General features: G+C 46.4%; 1 long non-coding RNA gene across 1 annotated transcript in view; it reads left to right on the top strand.

Moving 5' to 3' along the window:
* The window catches only part of LOC137374104 (uncharacterized), a 151,596-nt gene that overhangs the window by 21,811 nt on the left and 107,042 nt on the right, over nt 1–22,743 (top strand). Inside the window, exons 2-3 of the long non-coding RNA XR_010975763.1 lie at nt 14,132–14,267; nt 15,522–15,662. This is a non-coding gene — a long non-coding RNA (uncharacterized lncRNA). The remainder of the gene's footprint in view (nt 1–14,131; nt 14,268–15,521; nt 15,663–22,743) is intronic.

The following is a 22,743-nucleotide window of genomic DNA, read 5'->3' as shown; positions in this document are numbered from 1 at the left end:
GGAAGGACAGGATTGGCAGCTAAACGTTCCGGGATTTAGATGCTTCAGGCAGGATAGAGGGGGATGTAAAAAAGGAGTGGGGGAGTTGCATTACTGGTTAAGGAGAATATCACAGCTGTACTGCAGGAGGACAGCTCGGAGGGATCATGCAGCGAGGCAATATGGGAATAGGAAAGGTTGGGGGTTTACTACAGGCCTCCCAACAGCCAGTGGGAGAGAGAGGAGCAGATATGTAGACAGATTTTGGAAAGATGTAAAGGTAACAGGGTTGTAGTGGTGGGTGATTTTAACTTCCCCTATATTGACTGGGACTCACTTAGTGCTAGGGGCTTGGATGGGGCAGAATTTGTAAGGAGCATCCAGGAGGGCTTCTTGAAACAATATGCAGATAGTCCAACTAGGGAAGGGGCTGTACTGGACCTGCTATTGGGGAATGAACCCGGCCAGGTGGTTGAAGTTTCAGTGGGGAAGCATTTCGGGAGCAGTGACCATAATTCCGTAAGTTTTAAGGTACCTGTGGATAAGGATAAGAGTAGTCCTCGGGTGAAGGTGCTAAATTGGGGTAAGGCGAATTATAACAATATTAGGCAGGAACTGAAGAATTTAGATTGGGGGCGGCTGTTTGAGGGTAAATCAACATCTGACATGTGGGTGTCTTTCAAACGTCGGTTGATTAGAATCCAGGACCAGCATGTTCCTGTGAGGAAGAAGGATAAGTTTGGCAAGTTTCGGGAACCTTGGATAACGAGGGATATTGTGAGCCTAGTCAAAAAGAAAAAGGAAGCATTCGTAAGGGGTAGAAGGCTGGGAACAGACAAAGTCCTTGAGAAATATAAAGAAAGTAGGAAGGAACTTAAGCAAGGAGTCAGGAGGGCTAAAAGGGGTCATGAAAAGTCATTGGCAAACAGGATTAAGGATAATCCCAAGGCTTTTTATACATATATAAAGAGCAAGAGGGTAGCCAGGGAAAGGGTTGACCCACTCAAGGACAGAGGAAGGAATCTATGCGTGGAGCCAGAAGAAATGGGCGAGGTACTAAATGAGTACCTTGCATCAGTATTCACCAAAGAGAACGACTTGGTGGATGATGAGTCCAGGGAAGGGAGTGTAGATAGTCTGGGTCATGTCGATATCAAAAAGGAGGAGGTGTTGGGCGTCTTGAAAAACATTAAGGTAGATAAGTCCCCAGGGCCTGATGGGATCTAACCCAGAATACTGAGGGAGGCAAGGGAGGAAATTGCTGGGGCCTTGACAGAAATCTTTGTATCCTCATTGGCTACAGGTGAGGTCCCAGAGGACTGTCAATGTTGTTCCTTTGTTTAAGAAGGGTAGCAAGGATAATCCAGGAAATTACAGGCCAGTGAGCCTTACGTCAATGGTAGGGAAATTATTGGAGAGGATTCTTCGGGACAGGATTTACTCCCATTTGGAAACAAATGGACTTATTAGCGAGAGGCAGCATGGTTCTGTAAAGGGGAGGTCGTGTCTCATTAACTTGATCGAGTTTTTTGAGGAAGTGACAAAGATGATTGATGAAGGAAGGGCAGTTGTCTACATAGACTTCAGTAAAGCCTTTGACAAGGTCCCTCATGGTAGACTGGTACAAAAGGTGAAGTCACACGGGATCAGAGGTGAGTTGGCAAGATGGATACAGAACTGGCTCAGTCATAGAAGACAGAGGGTAGCAGTGGAAGGGTGCTTTTCTGAATGGAGGGCTGTGACTAGTGGTGTTCTGCAGGGATCAGTGCTGGGACCTTTGCTGTTTGTAGTATATATAAATGATTTGGAGGAAAATGTAGCTGGTCTGATTAGTAAGTTTGCGGACGACATCAAGGTTGGTGGAGTTCCGGATAGTGATGAGGATTGTCAGAGGATACAGCAGGATATAGATCGGTTGGAGACTTGGGCGGAGAAATGGCAGATGGAGTTTAATCCGGACAAATGTGAGGTAATGCATTTTGGAAGGTCCAATACAGGTGGGAAATATACAGTAAATGGCAGAACCTTTAGGAGTATTGACAGGCAGAGAGATCTGGGCGTACAGGTCCACAGGTCACTGAAAGTGGCAACGCAGGTGGATAAGGTAGTCAAGAAGGCATACGGCATGCTTGCCTTCATCGGTCGGGGCATAGAGTATAAAAATTGGCAAGTCATGTTGCAGCTGTACAGAACCTTAGTTCGGCCACACTTGGAATATTGCGTGCAATTCTGGTCGCCACACTACCAGAAGGATGTGGAGGCTTTGGAGAGGGTACAGAAGAGGTTTACCAGGATGTTGCCTGGTCTGGAGGGTATTAGCTGTGAAGAGAGGTTGGATAAACTCGGATTGTTTTCATTGGAATGACGGAGGTGGAGGGGCGACCTGATAAAGGTTTACAAAGATATGAGCGGCATGGACAGAGTGAATAGTCAGAAGCTTTTTCCCAGGGTGGAAGAGTCAGTTACTAGGGGACATAGGTTTAAGGTGTGAGGGGCAAAGTTTGGAGGGAATGCACGAGGCAAGTTCTTTCCACAGAGGGTGGTGAGTGCCTGGAACCTGCTGCCGTGGGAGGTGGTGAAAGCAGGTACGATAGTGATGTTTAAGAGACATCTTGACAAATACATGAATGGATGGGAATGGAGGGATACGGACCCCGGAAGTGCAGAAGGTTTTAGTTTAGACAGGCATCATGATCGGCGCAGGCTTGGAGGGCCGAATGACCTGTTCCTGTGCTGTACTGTTCTTTGCTCTTTGTTCTTTGATGTTTGAGTCTCCACTGAACCAAGCTACTGAGAGATCCAAGGTTAAGAGTCTCTGTTTTTCTGATATAGAATGCACATTCTCTCTCCATAGAGATGGACCTCACTTAACCGAGGCTGAAAGCTTAGACACAGGTTGACAACAGGTTTAAGAGCCTTCATGTGACCACTGTAATTTAATCAGCTAACCCCATTTGTTTTATTAGCAGGGAACTCTGGTGAGATTCCCACTGCGTGACCAACTAGGACCAGCTTACCATTGGAATACTGGTTTGCACAGTTATCTAGAAGTAAATGGAAAGAATCCCAGTCAATAATGACATCTACCTGTCCAGAACCCATTAGTGAGCCAAGTTGTGTGGTTGATCTTCAGCAGAGCCCTAAAATAACGCACACCTCACTGACTTTGGATTGGAAGTCTGTTGCAAATAGTTGCAACCTCTCAATGCCAGCTAAACCATCTTGGAGTTAACCACACACTATAGAGACACTGCATCCCTCCCAGAAGGAGGTTAATTTCTCGCTGGTCATCAGTGGGGAGACAGCAGAAACTGCCAGCCGATAGCTGTAATCATTCCTGCTATTTATATGAAAACATTAATGGAAAGAAGTGAACTGTACTATTTACTTATTATGTTTATTGCATTGGAATGTGTTCTGCAACATGAACTTCAGGGAAGGAAACCTGCCCTCTGGCCTATTTGTGACCTCCACACAATAGGAGAAAGGTCGCAGATGGTTTCCTTCACATTATAGGACCTAAGCTCCAAGGAACATTGCAACAGGAGTAGGCCATCATGCCCCTTGAGTCTATTCCACCCTTCCATTAAATTGTGGCTGATCTTTATCCCAAACTCTATTTCTGCCAGTCATAGCCACACCATGATATTAGGTGGACCCATAAAAGGGAGCACGGCTGAGAGGGGCAATCAGCCACTGGCACACAGGTGCCATCGGATGTGCCGGGGGGTTGTGGGGAGAGGGGTCTGTATGTGCTCGGGCAGTGCAGGGGGCCATGACCCTCCTGGCATCACAACAAGATAAGTGGAGGGCATTAGGTTTCCTGACATTATTAAGAGTCCAGCTGAGTGCAAGGAAGGCAGCAGCTGGTAATGGGCGCATGATTCTCAGATGTTGGGCCCAGTGATGATGAGGATCAACATCCTCAGCAGAAGAGGCGTATGAGGAGGACAGAGGAGGGGGACCAGAGGTAGAAACGGAGGCCATACCCTCTGCATAGGATCCACCATCAAAGATGGAGCTATCTGGACATGTCGGAGAACCAATGCTGTAGGAGACGCGCTTATCCAGGCAGATGGTCATTGAGATTTGTGCCCTCATTGCAGAAGACCTCACACCCTCGCAGCACCGCTCACCATGCCCTGCCAGTAGCCGTCAAAGTCACTGTCGCCTTGAAATTCTTTGCCTGAAGCTCCTTCCAAGGATCAGCAGCGGATGTTGGTCACTGATGCCCTTTTTATGAGAGCTGGACATTACATCCAATTTCAAACAGATGGGACATCAAAGGAACAGAGGGCAGTGGGTTTTACCTCCATCGCTGATTTCCCCAGGTGTGGGGCATCATCTATTGCACTGATATTTTTGTTTATTCTTTTATGGGATGTGGGCTTTGCTGGCAAGGCCAGCATTTGTTGCCCAGCCCTAATTGCCCTTGCCAATTGAGTGGCTTGCTAGGCCATTTTGGAGGGCGGTTAAGATTTAACCATATTGCTGTGGGTCTGGAGTCATACATAGTCCAGATCAGGTAAGGATTGCAGATTTCCTTCCCTAAAGAATGTTAGTGAACCAGATGGGTTTTTTACGACAATCGATGATAGTTTTGTGGCACCATTACTGAGACTAGTTTTCAATTCCAGATTTTTCTTAATTAATTGAATTTCTTAATTAATTGAATTTAAATTCCACCAGCTGCCATGTGGGATTTGAACCTATGTTGCCAGGTCATTAGCCTGGGCTTCTGGATTACTAGTCCAATGACATTACCACTGCACCATCGTCTCCCCTCCCTGTCAAGGCACCGAATGAGTGGCCAGTGGGATTCACCAAAAGGAAGGGCTTCCACTCCCTCAACATTCAGCTTGTCTGTGACCACAATAAGAGCTTCCTCCGTATCTGTGCTCACTTTCCTGGCATCTGCCATGACTCCTTCATCCTCTGGAAATCCAGGATGCCGCAGCTCTTCATTCCACCCCTCCCCCCGACCAAAACTTTGTGGATGGATTCTAGGGGACAATGGTTATCACTTGAAGAGATGGCTGCTCACTCCTCTACATGACCCCGAGTCGGAGCCACCGAGGTGTTACAATCAAAGCCACCTGCTCACAAGGACCGCTATCGAGCAGACCATCGGGCTTCTGACAATGTGGTTCCAGTTCCTGGACTGGTCAAGTGATGCCCTGCAGTGCATTCCTGCAAGGGTCTCGCACATTGTGGTTGTCTTCTGCTCTCTCCATAACGTGGCCCTCTAGAGAGGTCTGGAACCTTTAGAGGGTGAGGTCCTGGACTGACACAGCTCATTGGGGGAAGAGGAGGAGCAGGACATGGAAGAGGAGGAAGAAGAAGAGGAGGAGGAGGGATAGGAGGAGCAGGACATAGAAGAGGAAGAAGAAGAGGAGGAGGAGGAAGAGGAGGAGCAGGACATGGAAGAGGAGGAAGAAGAGGAGGAGGAGGAAGATGCAGAACAGATGTGCTCCAGCTGCACAGTGAGGTGGCCGGGCCCGGTGAAGGACTCGAGGGTCTTGTCAGGATGCCAACAATGTCAGGGATCATCTGATTGAGGTATGTTTCATCTGAGTCCTTCTAACCCAGGGGGATGGCATGGTCTGGAACTCACTTTGAGCACTTCCATTGAAGATGCAACCTTGAATGGATTCACTGTCACAGCCAGTGAATCATGCAGATCTGTCCAGAGTTTTCACTGTCCTCTTTCAAAGACCTTTGCTTCCCATCACCACCTCTTCCCTCTTTCCAGTCTCACCATTAAAGATTGGAAGCTCACACATCTAATGTCATGTGTCAATATTTACAGTGTGTTTAGAATGTACAAAAGTGCACATTTACAAGTGATGCAAACCCCAGTGAAGCACTCAGTGCTCTGCCCGATGTGGTGGCCTCTGATCTCGGCCACCTACACAATGCTCTCCTTGTGGCCTCAGATGAGGTGGAGGTAGCCTGCTCGCTTATCTTTGCTTGCTTTGCATGGAGGCCGTCCTTATCATGGAGGTGCCAATGGTGGCACCTCCAGAAGCTACTGCACCGGCGTCAATGCAGGGGCATTCTCCATCACCAGGCCCTACTGCATAGATGGTCCCTCAGCTAGAGGGGCCAAGGAGGCCGATGATGATGGCACCCCATGAGGGGTGGCACCCTTATCCACCTTGATGACTGCCTCAGTCCTTGGCTGGCACTCTGGATAGCTGGAAAGGAGCACCAGTTGGGGTGCCACTGGCATACACTCCTAATATCTCTGTGCCATCAGTGCCACTGACCGATCCATGCTAGACAGCGTGGCATGCACTCTGTGCATGTCAATGCACTTTACCTGCCTTCACTCAGTGTGCTGCTGCATATGGCCACTCTCTCAATGGATGAGCGCATGCCTTTAAAGCCCTGAGCCATGGTGGCACACATGAGCTGAATGGACCCCTCCATTCTCAACCCATGACCACGCAGTGCCTCAGGGAACTCTGACATGTGGGAACACATCTGCTGACGCTGGGCTAGGTAGATCCTGCTGAGACCCTGCATTTGTGCCTAGCTGAGCATGGCTGTGTCTGTCCTCCATCCTCCAAGGGGGAATGCCCACAGCTGCCTCTGTCTCTTTCACCTGCCCCTGCTCACTACTGCTGTGCTTATCACCCAGTGCCACCTTTTCTAATTACGTGGGAAGACCCACCAATGTGAGAGTAACTGCACTGGTGGATTGTGTGCTTGTAAGATATGGCGGTGCAGACTCTGCTGTCTCTGTTTCTTTGATGGCCCCAGTACCGTGACAGGACTCAGATGTTCCCCCTCCACGTCAGAACCTGTGGGAGACACAAGACGAGATCATGAGAACTAGCCTTTGACAGTTGAAACCTCTGCAGTGCTGATGCTTCTCAATGTAGCTGAGTCTTTGGCATGCTGCCAGACAGGGAGGAGTGCACTCTACCCCTTCATGGACTGATAGCAATATCTTTTCACCCCCTCCACCAGGTATGCCCATCTCTCCTTCCTAACTTGCTCCTGCGGGGCCACCTTTGAGATTTCCATGGTTCCTTCCTCCACGGCAGTGATGGTATGGAAACTGGGTGCTGTTACTCCTGTAAGAGCCCTCTTCCAGGCATTGCGCGCACTTTTCTCTTGCAAGGGAAAAAGAGAGAGAAATAAGACACTGTTGGCCTCTGAGCAATGCCAGTGGCTCACATACATAAGAGGTTTGATGTATCAGTGCTGCCAGGTCCTCAACAGCGCTAAGGCTCCAAGTCTAGCTGAAGGGTTAGTAAGTACCCTGGGCACATGTTACTTCCCTGTTCAGGAGCAGGATGTGTCATCAGGCTCCTCAGCTAGAGTGTCTGCTGAGGCCTGTCATCAGGGTCTGACATTGCACTCACCTTGCCAGAGCGAAGAAAGTCATTGCACCTTTTGCAACACTGGACCAGGTTCCTCCATACCTCACTCCGGCTGCTGATGGTCTCAGTCACCTCCAGCCATGCCAAATTTGTCTGGATGGGTGGCCTTCTACTTCCACCCTATGGAACAAAGGCCTTCCTCCTCTCCCTCACATCCTCCAGGAGGATCTCAAGGTCAGCATCGGAGAATTGAGGGGCAGCCCTACCCTGGGTGCCAGGCCTTTGCCTGAATCCCCAGTGCATCCATTCTTTCAGTCAAACGGCAGCCACAGTACTGGCTGCCATGACTTTAAATGGGGCCCGCACTTCAGTAGTCCCGCTTCCAACCCACATCCCCAGCCACTAATTGGCCTCCCAACCTGCCCTCCAGCAATTAGCAGCACGCCTCCGCAAAAAATCACGGGCTCTGAATACACCCCCATCTCACTCCTTGAGGGTTCGAACCTGGAAATGGTCTCAACGTCAGTTTCCCGACCCTTGAGGGAAAATCCTTCCCCAAGAGCCAACCAGATTGGTGTGGGACTGCAGTCACATGTAAGGACAGTGTTATGGCAACATGGTGTGACATGGGTGGTTCCCACTGTTCAACTCCCCACCTGACTGCAGCAAATGTAATTGTATTAAGAATTTAGTGCCTTTGTGTTTTATTTTTCAAATAAATAGATAGCGACAGGTTTTCTTCTAGGTTTTCAAAAACAGAAAGTCAAATTGTTTATTTATTAATGGGGGAGGTGGTGGCATAGTGGTATTGTCACAGGACTAGTAACCCAGAGACCCCAGAGTACTACGCTGGGGACATGGATTCGAATCCCACCATGGCAGAAGGTGGAATTTGAATTCAATTAATAAATCTGGAATTAAAAGCTAGTCTAATGATGGCCAGGAAACCATTGTCGATTGTTGTAAAAAACCAGCTGGTTCACTAACATCCTTTAGGGAAGGAAATCTGCTGTCCTCACCTGGTCTGGCCTACAGCAGACTCTAGACCCACAGCAATATGGTTGACTCTTAAAATGCCCTCTGAGACAGCCTAGCAAGCCACTCAGTTGTATCAAACCCTGGGAGCTTGTGCCAAAGTTGGGAGAGCTGTCTCACAGACCAGTCAAGCAGCAGCCTGACATAGACATACTCACAGAATTATACCTTACAGACAATGTCCCAGACACTGCCATCACCATCCCCGGGTATGTCCTGTTCTACAGGCAGAACAGACTCAGCAGAAGTGGTGGCACAGTGGTATACTGTGAGTCAGGAGGGAGTTGCCCTGGGAGTCCTCAACATTGACTCTGGACCTCATGAAGTCTCATGATATCAGGTCAAACACAGGCAGGGAAACCTCCTGCTGGTTACTGCCTACCACCCAACACCCACCCCCCCCCACCCACCAGCTGATGAATCAGTACTTTTTCATGTTGAACACCACTTGGAGGAAGCACTGAGTGTGGTAAGGGCACAGAATGTACTCTGGGTGGGGGACTTCAATGTCCATCACCAAGAGTGGCTTGGTAGCACCATTACTGACCGAGCTGGCAGAGTCCTAAGGGACATAACTGCTAGATTGGGTCTGCAGCAGGTGGTGAGGGAACCAACAAGAGGGGAAAACATACTTGACCTCATCCTCACCAATCTACCTGTCGCAGATGCATCTGTCCATGACTGTATTGGTAAGAGTGACCACCGTACAGTCCTTGTGGAGACTAAGTCCCGTCTTCAATTGAGGATACCCACCATTGTTTTGTGTGGCACTACCAAAGCGTTAAATGGGATAAACTTTGAACAGATCTAGCAACTCAAAACTAAGCATCCATGAGGCACTGCGGGCCTTCAGTAGCAACAGGATTGTACTCAACCACAGTCTGTAACGTCATACCCTGGCATATCCAACACTACCATTACCATCAAGCCGGGGGACCAACCCTGGTTCAATGAAGAGTGCAGGACGGCATACCAGGAGCAGCATCAGGCATACCTCAAAATGAGGTGTCAACCTGGTGAAGCTACAACCCAGGACTACTTGTGTGCCAAACGGCGTAAGCAGCATGCGATAGACAGGGCTAAGTGATCCCACAACCAACGGATCAGACCTAAGCTCTGCAGTCCTGCCACATCCAGTCGTGAATGGTGGTGGACAATTAAACAACTAACAAGATGTGGGGGCTCCACAAATATCCCCATCCTCAATGATGTGGGAGCCCAGCACATCAGTGCAAAAGATAAGGATGAAGCATTTGCAACAATGCAAATGGGGCAGCACAGTGGCGCAGTGGTTAGCACCGCAGCCTCACAGCTCCAGCGACCTGGGTTCAATTCTGGGTACTGCCTGTGTGGAGTTTGCAAGTTCTCCCTGTGCCTGCGTGGGTTTTCTCCGGGTGCTTCGGTTTCCTCCCACAAGCCAAAAGACTTGCAGGTTGATAGGTAAATTGACCATTATAAATTGTCCCTAGTATAGGTAGGTGGTAGGGAAATATAGGGACAGGTGGGGATGTGGTAGGAATATGGGATTAGTGTAGGATTAGTATAAATGGGTGGTTGATGGTCGGCACAGACTCGGTGGGCCGAAGGGCCTGTTTCAGTGCTGTATCTCTAAACTAAAAACTAAACAATCTTCAGCCAAGAGTGCCAAATTGATCATCCATCTCGGCCTCCTCCTGAAGTCCCCAGTATCACAGATGCTGGTCTTCAGCAAATTCGATTAATTCCTTGTGATATCAAGAAACGACTGAAGTCATTGGATACTGCAAAGGCCATGGGCGTTGACGACATTCCGGCAATAGTACTGAAGACCTGTCTTCAAGAATTTGCTGAGCCCCTAGCCAAGCTGTTCCAGTACAACTAAAACACTGGCATCTACCCGACAATGTGAAAAATTGCCCAGGTATTCCCTGTACACAAAAAGCAGACAAATCCAACCCAGCCAATTACCACCCCATCAGTCTACTCTCAATCATCTGTAAAGTGACGGAAGGTGTCATAGACAGTGCTATCAAGTGGCATTTGCTTAGCAATAGCCTGCTCAGTCTCGCTCAGTTTGGTTTCCGCCAGGGCCACTCAGCTCCTGACCTCATTACAGCCTTGGTTCAAACGTCGACAAAAGAGCTGAACTCAAAAGGTGAGGTGACAGTGACAGCCCTTGACATCAAGGCAGCATTTAACCGAGTGTGGCATCAATGAGCCCTAATAAAACTGGAGTCAATGAGAATCAGGGAGAAAGCACTCCGCTGGTTGGAGTCATATCTAGTGCAAAGGCAGAAGGTTGTGGTTGTTGGAGGTCAATCATCTCAGCTCCAGGACATCACTGCAAGTGTTCCTCAGGGTAGTGATGTAGGCCCAACCATCTTCAGCTGCTTCATTAATGATCTTCCTTCCTTCCTTCAATCATAAGGTCAGAAGTGAGGATGTTCGCTGTTGATTGCACAATGTTCAGCACCATTTGTGACTCCTCAAATACTGAATACTGAAGCAGTCAGTGTAGAAATGCAGCAAGACCTGGCCAATATCCAGGCTTCAACTGATAAGTGGCAAGTAACATTCACACCACACAAGTGCCATGCAATGAGCATCTCCAACAACAGAGAATGTAACCATCTCCCCTTGACATTCAATGGCATTACCATCACTGAATCCCCCACTATCAACATCCTAGGGGCTACCATTGACCAGAAACTGAAATTGGCCTTTATAGCCACTCCAGGCGCTGCTTCACAAACCACTGACCACCTCCAGGCGCGTATCCATTGTCTCTCGAGATAAGGAGGCCCAAAAGAAGGGGCTACCATTGACCAGAAACTGAACTGGAGTAGCCATATAAATACTGTGGCTACAAGAGCAGGACAGAGGCTCGGAATCCTGCAATGAGTAACTCACCTTCTTGTCCACCATCTACAAGGCACAAGTCAGTAGTGTGATGGCATACTGTCCACTTGCCTGGATGAGTGCAGCTCCAACAACACTCAAGAAGCTCAACACCATCCAGGACAAAGCAGCCCACATGATTGGCACCCCATCCACAAACATTCACTCCTTCCACCACTGATGCACAGTGGCAGCAGTGTGTACCATCTACAAGATGCACTGCAGCAACGCACCAAGGCTCCTTAGACAGCACCTTCCAAACCCATGACCTCTACCACCTAGAAGGACAAGGGCAGCAGATGCATGGGAACACCACCACCTGCAAGTTCCCCTCCAAGCCTCATACCATTCTGACTTGGAACTATACCACTGTTTCTTCACTGTCGCTGGGTCAAAATCCTGGAACTCCCTTCCGAACAGCACTGTGGGTGTACCAATCCCACATGGACTGCAGTGGTTCAAGAAGGCAGCTCACCACTACCTTCTCAAGGGCAATTAGGGATGGGCAATAAATGCTGGCATAGCCAGCAATGCCCACATCCCAAGAATGAATTTAAAATACCTTATCCTGAAATTGTCGCAACTGCATTCACTTGCACACACACACACACACACACACACACACGAAGAAACAAATAAGATAGGGAAAGTAGTAGGTGGGTTTTAGCGAGGGGGAGATGGGTTACGATAAACCTGTTGAATTCTCTTGAGAGTCAAGAGAGTTATAGAGGGATGCAGGCCTGTGATGATTGTAGATTTCTCTGTTGATTGAAGGTTCTGTTAAAGTTGGTGGGTCACTTCTAGCTCTCTCTCTGCTGTATGACATAGATGTCAGATTTTTCCAGTAGGACATGTGATTCCTGGTTTTCTGGAATGCCAAAAGTTAGAAGTAGCTTCACCTTCTGGGTCAGTCTCTCTCTCTCTTTCTCGTTCTGACTGTCTTTTTAAAAGGTAAAACTGTCACCTCACACCTCCAGTTTGGGGACATTCTAATTTCTTCTCATAGTGACCGCACAATGACCCAGGACGTGGCTACTTCACACCCCCTTTGTTTTAGAAGAGAACATTCAATTCTGGAATGTTTCTAGGATATGTGTGAGATAGGTTTCATTATTACCTTTTGGCTTTGAAGATTTGTCCTTTGTCTTTGTCAGACTATTTGAATATACAAAAGGTTAATCCCCTTCTCTTTGGTGGCCATTTTGGACCATTGTTCACATTTAAAAAAATAAAGGTTCATTTTTTTTTAAAGACAAAGTCTGTTTTTTCATAATTCTTCAGATTTACTCCATGAATGTTGTATCATTGCACCTCCGATGTGTGTGACAAAAGCAAGTTTCCTTCCCTGAAGGACATTAGTGCTCCGGTTGGGTTCTTACACACAGCAGCATGAGATTCCCGGTATTCACAATATTGCATCACATAAATGTGTGTTTTAAAAATTCCTAGAATAATTCTTCAGCCCATATATTCAGTACACTGCAGTGGGAAACTGAACTGTTACTAAAACTTTTTAGGAAGTTATACAATTTTCACAACAAATCCTGCCCTCTGGTGGGTATGGTGTACACAGTCACATTTAAAATAACAGCCTGTGTTCACAGAAAATGCTGGAAATATACAGGAGGTCCTTGAAACATCCAAAAAGAGGTGAAAGACAGGTGAATATTTCAGATGGAATTCCATTTTGGAATCTTTTGGTTGAAACTGAGCCCTTTCCTACTTTCTTAGGTGGACATTAAAGATCCACAGAACTATACAAAGAAGAGCAGTGGACTTCTTCTTGGTGTCTTCAGTATTTATCACATTGCTGTTAGTGAGATCTTGCTGTGTGCATATTAGCTGATGCATTTCATACAAGTGACTACACTTCAACAAGTACTTTATTGGCTGTGACACACTTTGAGATGTTCCGAGGATGTGAAAGGCACTATACAGATGCAAGCTTGTTCTTTCACTGTCAGAACCCATATAGGAAGGCAAGGAGTGTTTTATAGGAATGATCCATAAAAAGCATGGTGTGGGGTTCGGGGGTGTTGGGGAAGAACAAGTACCATGCAAAGATATAGAAATGTTAATAATTTTTATAAAGAGACAGCTAATGGGGCAGTATAGGACACCAAAGATGGAACAACTGATGCAAGGAAAGTTAAGGTCATGTTTGCGACAGACCTTAATTATTCAGCAATGTAATGCCCCAGTTTGCCTTTCCTCTCCCCATTTCAGAATTAACCATACATTGAGCAATGACGAGAATTTACTGGATTGATGGAATATAATTCGGTGTGTCAAAGGGAGAGCATGTTAGAGGACCTGCACAATGCTATGGGAACACTGGAATGGATAATTGTTGCAAAAACACTCGCTTCATAGTCTCTAGGCAGAAGTTTGAGAAACTTCTTTCATTGGAGATGTTTCATTGGCAACTTTAATGCAATAAAATGCCCCAAGATGCTTTACAGGACCGTCACCCGTCAAAAATTGACACTCAGCCAATGAAGATATTGGGACAGGGGACCAAAAGCTTGGTTAAAGCGATAGGTTTTAAGGGCATCTTAAAGGAGGTATTGAAGTGGAGAGGTTTAGGGAAGGAATGCTAGAGATGAGGGCCTAGGCAGCAGAAGGCATGGCTGTCAATGCTGGGGCGGAGGAAGTTAGGGATGAATAAGAGACTAGAATTGGAGGAACACAGTTTTAGGGCTGGAGGAGGTTACAGAACCAGGGAGGGGCAAGGCCATGGGAGGGATTTGAACACAAGCATGCAAATTGGCTGCTATGCTGCCTACATGACAGCAGTGATTACACTCCAAAGCACTTCATTGGCTGTAAAGCACTTTGGGATAGCATGAGTTTGTCAAAGGTGCTATATAAATGCAAATCTGTCTTTCTTTTTATCCCCCTGTCCCCAGAGTCCTTCTTGAACCGCTGGAGTGCTATTCTTCATAACTGTTTGATACTGCTGAATGGCTTGCTCGGCTGCTTCAGAGGGCAATTAAGAGTCAACCATGTTGGTGTGGGACTGAAGCCACATCTAAGCCAGATCTGGTAAGAATGTTCTATTTCCTTCCATGAAGGACATTAGTGAACCATTTGAGTTTGAATGATAATCCAACAGTTCCATGGCCACTTTCACTGATGCCAGATGTACTGGTTGTACTGAGGTTGAATTTATTAACTCCGAGTAGAAAAAGCCACTTTGGGAAGTAAGAATGCTGTTAATAATATTGCCCCAATGTACATCTCTATTGAACAATGATGGCTTAGTAACTAAACTACCAATTAATTGATTGCACTAGAATAATTAAAAATGTATTGAGAACTGTGAACTATAATAGAAAAACATCTAGAAACTAAAAATGTGTAAAGAATCGTCCACATAAGTTCCAAAAGTGAATGTCATGCTTGACTAACTTATTGGGTTCTTTGAAGAAGTTAACAGAAAAGCTAGACAAGTGTAATTCAGTAGATATAATATATTTGGATCTTCAAACGACCTTAGATGATGTAGACTCTGGACTAAGGCCAGACCATATGGAGTAAAGGGAGAGTAGCCGAATGAATAGCAGATTGGCCACAAAACAGAAAACAGAAAGTCGGGGTTAAAGGTAGTTATTCAGATTGGTAGAAGGTATAAAATGATGTTCCATAGGGATTGTTTCTGGGATCACTGCTGTTCATTATTTACATAAATTATTTGGACTAAGGGATTAGAAGTATAATTTGAAAATTTTCAAAGGATACCAAATTGGTGGATATAGTTGATACTGAGGAAGACTGCGATAAAATACAGGAAGACATTAATAAAGCTGTAGAATAGGCATGCAAATAGAAAATTAATTGTAATATAAATAAGTGTGAGGTGATTAATTTTGGTACGAGGAGTAAGGAGGCCACATACTCCTTGAAAAATAAATCTTAATAGGGTAGAGAAACAAAAGGATCTCGGGGTGCAGATTCACAAATCGTTAAAAGTAGCAATGCAAGTTAACAAGGCCATAAAAATGCATCAAAGCACTGGGATTCATTTTCAGAGGAACAGAATTGAAACAGTTGGAAGTTTTGTTAACCTGGTATAGAACCTTGGCTAGACCACTCTTGGGGCTGGATCTTATGCTCTATTGGAAGGTTGGATTTTTGGTGGGGGGATGAGCCAGAAAATCGGCGTAGATTTGTTTGCCATGGAACAAAATGCCGTAATGCCAGTTTCAGATTTTCTTGGAGGCGGCGAAGTTCCGTGGTGGTACCTCCGCCACGATGCTACGGGATTGTAGTTTAAATATTTTAAATAATGTTTTGCAGGCATTTGTATCTAATTCGCCGCGATCCTACGAGGCATTCGCAATCTTCTGCATGACATGCAGCGCTCACGTTCCTTCACTTTCCCATCATTGAAAAGCTGGCGCCAACGAGAAGAGAGTCCTTGGTGCCTGCAAAGATTAGGTAAGGGCCTGTGGAAATTTTTTAGCATCGGAAATTGCCACTAAGCTCAATCTGCAGATGTGAGGGGAGGCTGGAACTCTGCAAGTAGATGCTGTTGGAGTGGAAGGTGGGGAACTCTGCAAGTGGATGATGTTGAGGGGCGGGGGGCAGAACTTGGCAACTGTATATGTTGTTTTCTTGGGGGTCCAGTGCAGGCAACTCAAATGTGGACAGTTCTTGTTTCCATATTATAAAAAAGATATAAAAGCATTGGAGGAGGTGCAAAAAAGATTTACTAGAATGATACCAGAAATGAGAGGTGATACCTATCAGCAAAGATTGGAGCTCTTCTCGAGAAAATATAAGACTGAGGGGTGACTAGATAAAGGTTTTTAAGATTATGGAAGTGTTTGATAACATAGACTTTGAGAAGGTGATTCCACTTGCAGATGAGACTACAGCTAGCAGCCTTTAATATAAGAGTCACTCTTAATTCTAATGGGGAATTCAGGAGAACCTTCCTTGCCAAAAGAATGGTTAGAATGTGGAACTCGCTACCACTAGAAGTAGTTGAGGTACAGATTGCATAGATGCATTACGGGAAAGCTAGATAACCACCTGAGGGAGAAAGCAATCGAAATATATGTTGATGGAGTTAGATGAAGAAGGATGGGAGGGGTCTTGTGTGGAGCATAAACACTCGCATGGACTTGTTGGCCAGACTGGCTTGATTCTGTGCTGTAACTATCATGTCAGAGCTATGTAAATCAAATAAAGAATTCGGGGGAAACCTCTTTATCCAGAGAAGGGTGTTACAACCAGGCGAGAAAGGTGTCTAGGGGTCTTTTACTGTCTTAACTGGTCTTATTGTAACAGGGTTTAATTTTTAAACACACTGTGTTTTTGAGCTCCCCCTTTATGAATCTTTGTTCACAGCTTTCCAATTATAAGACAAAGAAATGAGCATACCAGGTTTTCTTTAGGTTTAAAGCAGAAAAATGAAATTTATTAATCCTTACACTTAAACTATCATACAGTTAACGCCTACGGATATACGACGCACCGATGCTTGAATGCACACGCGATACACAAATGCAAATAGGGACAGAAAAGAGCAGAAGAAAAATAAAATGGAGAGGTTTGAGGTAATTTCTGAAGAGGGTTTTTTTTACTGCGCATCGAGTTCGCTGTAGGGTCCTTGATTGTAGGTAGTCTTGCTTTTCGTTGGGACCCAGTATTCTTCTTAAACCTTGTTCTCTGTAGGAGACTTTTCTCTCTTGGGGTTCATATGTCTTCAATAGTTTCTGAAGCTGGTGAGAGTGAGATGAGAGCACACAGGAGGGAGGTGTTCTCAATCCAGGAGCTAACAGCCTTCTGATTTCAAATTCCTTGTTGGAAGCTCCCCAAGTTCCCCACGGTAGGCTATTGCAGAAAATACAGAAGTATGGGATTGAAGGTGAATTAGTGCTTTGGATCAGAAATTGGCTAGCTGAAAAAAGACAGAGGGTGGTGGTTGATGGTAAATGTTCATCCTGGAGTATAGTTTCTAGTGGTGTACCGCAAGGATCTGTTTTGGGGCCACTGCTGTTTGTCATTTTTATAAATGACCTGGATGAGGGTGTAGAAGGGTGGGTTAGTAAATTTGCGGATGACACGAAGGTCGGTGGAGTTGTGGATAGTGCCGAAGGATGTTGTAGGTTACAGAGGGACATAGATAGGCTGCAGAGCTGGGCTGAGAGATGGCAAATGGAGTTTAATGCGGAAAAGTGTGAGGTGATTCACTTCGGAAGGAGTAACAGGATTGCAGAATACTGGGCTAATGGGAAGATTCTTGGTAGTGTAGATGAGCAGAGAGATCTTGGTGTCCAGGTACATAAATCCCTGAAAGTTGCCACCCAGGTTAATAGAGCTGTTAAGAAGGCATATGGTGTGTTAGCTTTTATTAGTAGGGGGATCGAGTTTAGGAGCCACGAGGTCATGCTGCAGCTGTACAGAACTCTGGTGCGGCCGCACCTGGAGTATTGCGTGCAGTTCTGGTCACCGCATTATAGGAAGGATGTGGAAGCTTTGGAAAAGGTGCAGAGGAGATTTACTAGGATGTTGCCTGGTATGGAGGGAAGGTCTTATGAGGAAAGGCTGAGAGACTTGAGGTTGTTTTCGTTAGAGAGAAGGAGGAGAAGAGGTGACTTAATAGAGACATATAAGATAATCAGAGGGTTGGACAGGGTGGATAGTGAGAGCCTTTTTCCTCGGATGGTGATGGCAAACACGAGAGGACATAGCTTTAAGTTGAGGGGTGATAGATATAGGACAGATGTCAGAGGTAGTTTCTTTACACAGAGAGTAGTAGGGGCGTGGAACGCCCTGCCTGCAACAGTAGTAGACTCGCCAACTTTAAGGGCATTTAAGTGGTCATTGGATAGACATATGGATGAAAATGGAATAGTGTAGGTCAGATGGTTTCACAGGTCGGCGCAACATCGAGGGCTGAAGGGCCTGTACTGCGCTGTAATGTTCTATGTTCTATGTTCTAAGCTCAAATTCAAAAATTCCAACAGTCAGTCAGTCATGTGACCAAACTGGCCTCACCACATTTGTTTATTTTTTTTTTATTCATTCATGGGATGTGGGCATTGCTGGCCAGGCCAGCATTTATTGCCCATTCCTAATTGCCCTTGAGAAGGTGGTGGTGAGCTGCTTTCTTGAACCGCTGCAGTCCATGTGGGGTAGGTACACCCATAGTGCTGTTAGGAAAGGAGTTCCAGGATTTTAACCCAGCAACAGTGAAGGAATGGCGATATAGTTCCAAGTCAGGATCGTGTGTGACTTGGAGGGGAACTTGCAGGTGGTGGTGTTCCCATGTATTTGCTGCCCTTGTCCTTCTAGTTGGTAGAGGTAGCAGGTTTGGAAGGTGCTGTCTAAGGAGCCTTGGTGCATTGCTGCAGTGCATCTTGTAGATGGTACACACTGCTGCCACTGTGCGTCGCTGGTGGAGGGAGTGAACGTTTGTAGATGGGATGCCAATCAAGTGGGCTGCTTTGTCCTGGATGGTGTTGAACTTCTTGAGTGTTGTTGGAGCTGCACCCATCCAGGCAAGTGGAGAGTATCACACTCCTGACTTGTGCCTTGTAGATGGTGGACAGGCTTTGGAGAGTCAGGAGATGAGTTACACGCCACAGGATTCCTAGCCTCTAACTTGCTCTTGTAGCCACGGTGTTTATATGGCTACTCCAGTTCAGTTTCTGGTCAGTGGTAGCCCCTAGGATGTTGATAGTGGGGGATTCAGCAATGGTAATGCCATTGAATGTCAAGGGGAGATGGTTAGATTCTCTCTTGTTGGAGATGGTCATTGCCTGGCACTTGTGTAGCACGAATGTTACTTGCCACTTATCAGTTGAAGCCTGGATATTGTCCAGGTCCTGCTGCATTTCTACACGGACTGCTTCAGTATCTGAGGAGTCACGAATGGTGCTGAACATTGTGCAATCATCAGCAAACATCCCCACTTCTGACTTTATGATTGAAGGAAGGTCATTGATGAAGCAGCTGAAGATGGTTGGGCCTAGGACACTGTATTCAGCCATCTTAGTAGTTAACCTGGAATGCTTCAACGTCTGGTAATCAAAAGTCCAATGTGGATTGAATTGAAGCTCCTTTGTCCTTTGAAGTACTTGTTTGTTGATATGCTAATGTCTTTCTCCAGCCACAGTCTCCAATTATTTTTTTAAAGCAAGTTCTTTCTTCACCATCAGCAGTTTAAAATCAATGTTCATGTGGCAAAATTAATTTTCCTCATTTTTGGTAGGTGGGGGGCTTGCCTGACACCTCCACACCCAAGTGAATGAAATGCGATTTGAAGAGAAATGGCACATTTCATTACATGGTTTGAGAGAAATGTAAGATACAGAAAGAAAAATCTTGCATTTCTCTCATTCATTTCCATCCATTCACCAATCTTAAAGCCTATTAAAAATGGTCTTTTCTGGGTGCCAGGGCTGTTTTAATTTCTCCCTTTTCTCCCAGGAGTTAGTAGTGGGCGAATCTATCCTGAACTCTCTGAGTCATGCAAAGACTTTTGACTTCATGCGGTTCCCTTTTCCTCTGACTGTGGGTGAGGAGTCTTTGTTATTCTCCCCTTTGTTCTCTGGGACACTCCTACCTGCAGGTATTTGTGCAGACTTAACTGCACTCTCCTGTGGCACCTCGACTAGGTGAAGCATGACCTCACACTTTCCGTGCCCCTTAGAGGTCTCTCTTTGTCTCTGCAGGTTCCTGTAAATGCTGTTAGCAACTCTGGTGGAGTGCTATTAGAGTCTGCATTTACATAGGAGGATATGGGGTCTAACTTTTCACATTTTTCGGGATTGATTGACCGGACAGTAGGGGTTTTCATCTGGGATTCTTCCTGGACTTCCTTTAACCTGCCATCTTTGTCACTTTTTCCCCTTCTCTTTCTAAACTTTTGCCAGCCGTGTGCCTGCCTGTCCCCTTTTGTTGTCAGCAGGGGACCCTTACAGTTCACCAGCCCTCTGCTGGAGGGTCCTCCTAACACCAGTACAGGACTTAGGGGTGCAGGTTTCACTATAGGTTGGGGATTCCCCTCAACCTGGCACATAGAGTCACAGAGTCATAGAGTTGTACAGCATAGAAACAGGCCCTTCGGCTCACCACGTCCATGCCAACCATAATGCCTATCTATATTAATCCCACCTGCCTGCATTAATTCCATATCCCTCTATGCCTTGCTCATTCAAGTACCTGTCCAGATGCCTCTTAAATGTTGCAACTGTTCCTGCCTCCACCACCTCGTCTGGCAGCTCATTCCAGATACCCACTATTCTTTGTGTGAAAAATCTACCCCTTTGATCTACCCTATCTATGCCTCTCATAATTTTATATACCTCTATCATGTCCGCTCTCAGACTCCTTCGCTCCAGGGAAAACAGACCCAGCCCATCCAATCTCTCTTTGTAACTCAAGCCCTCTAAACCAGGCAACATCCTTGTGAATCTTTTCTGCACCCTCTCTAGCTTAATTACATCTTTCCTGTAGTGCGGCGACCAGAACTGCACACAGTACTCCAAATGCGGCCTAACCAATGTTATGTACAACTGTAACATGACGTCCCAACTCTTGTACTCAATGCCTCGGCTGATGAAGGCAAGCATGCCATACACCTTCTTCACCACCCTGTCTACCTGTGTTGCCACTTTCAGGGAACTATGTACTTGCACCCCAAGTCTCTCTGCTCAACAACACTCCCCAGGGCCCTGCCATTCACTGTATATGTCCTGCCCTGGTTTAACTTCCCAAAATGCATCACTTCGCACTTGTCTGCGTTAAATTCCATTTTCCAATCCCTTGCCCACTTTCCCAGTTGATCGATATCCTATTGTAACCTTAGACAACCTTCTTCACTATCCACTATACCACCAATTTTGGTGTCATCTGCAAACTTACTAAACATGCCCCCTACATTCACATCCAAGTCATTAATATATATGACAAACAACAGAGGGCCCAGCACTGATCCCTGTGGCACACCACTGGTCACCGGCCTACAATCTGTAAAACAACCCTCCACTACCACCCTCTGCCTCCTATCACCAAGCCAATTTTGTTAGCCGATTGGCTAGCTCACCCTGGATCCCATGTGTTCAAACCTTCCTGACCAGCCTACCATGCGGGACCTTGTCAAAGGGCGGCACAGTGGCGCAGTGGTTAGCACCGCAGCCTCACAGCTCCAGGGACCCGGGTTCGATTCTGGGTACTGCCTGTGCGGAGTTTGCAAGTTCTCCCTGTGACTGCGTGGGTTTTCGCCGGGTGCTCCGGTTTCCTCCCATAGCCAAAAACTTGCAGGTGATAGGTAAATTGGCCGTTGTAAATTGCCCCTAGTGTAGGTAGGTGGTAGGGAATATGGGATTACTGTAGAGTTAGTATAAATGGGTGGTTGTTGGTCGGCACAGACTCGGTGGGCCGAAGGGCCTGTTTCAGTGCTGTATCTCTAAAAAAAAGGCCTGGCTAAAGTCCATGTAGGCAACATCCACCGCCCTGCCCTCGTCAATCCTCTTGGTCACCTCCTCAAAAAACTCAATCAAATTCGTGAGACATAACTTCCCACGCATAAAGCCATGCTGACTATCCCTAATCAGACCTTGCCTTTCCAAATGCATATAAATCCTGTCTCTCAGAATCCTTTCCCACCACTGATGTAAGGCTCACCAGCCTGTAGTTCCCTGGCTTATCCCTGCTGCCCTTCTTAAATAAAGGCACAACATTAGCTATCCTCCAATCTTCCAGGACCTCACCCGTGGCTAACGATGATACACAAATCTCTGCCAGGGCCCCAGCAATCTCCTCCCTTGCTTCCCATAGCATCCTAGCATACACCTGGTCAGGCCCTGGGGATTTATCCACCTTAATGCGCTTCAAAACCTCCAACACCTCCTCCTTTGTAATGTTGATATGCTCCAGGATATCGGTGTTCCCTCCCTTGAACTCACTAGCTCCCATGACCTTCTCCACAGTAAATACAGACGAGAAGTATTCATTTAAGACCTCGCCCATTTTCCCTGGCTCCACACATAGATTACCACACTGATCCTTAAGGGGACCTACTCTCTCCCTCGCTACCCTTTTACTCTTAATATACTATAGAATCTTTTAGAATTCTCCTTTATCTTATCTGCCAGGGAAATCTCATGGCCCCTTTTCACTCTCCTAATTTCCTTCTTAAGTGTACTCCTACATCCCTTATACTCCTCGAGGGACTCGCTTGATCCCAGCTGCCTATACCTGATATATGCCTCCTTCTTTGGGCTGACCAGACCCTCAATATCCCTCGTCAACCAAGGTTCCCTAAACTTGCCAGCCTTGCCCTTCAATCTAACAGGAACATGCTGGCCCTGAACTCTTCCTATCTCACTTTTAAAAGCCTCCCACTTGCCAGACGTCCCTTTACCTGTAAGCAGCCTCTCCCATTCAACTTTTGAGAGTTCCTGTCTGATGCCATCGAAATTAACCTTCCCCCAATTTAGGACTTCAACTTGAGGACCAGTTCTATCCTTTTCCATAACTATCTTGAAGCTAATAGAGTTATGGT

The sequence above is a fragment of the Heterodontus francisci genome, chromosome 10 (genome assembly GCF_036365525.1).
Source record: "Heterodontus francisci isolate sHetFra1 chromosome 10, sHetFra1.hap1, whole genome shotgun sequence".
Taxonomy (NCBI): domain Eukaryota; kingdom Metazoa; phylum Chordata; class Chondrichthyes; order Heterodontiformes; family Heterodontidae; genus Heterodontus; species Heterodontus francisci.
Note: the sequence above shows the minus strand (reverse complement) of the source record. Positions and strands in the feature narration are given on the sequence as shown.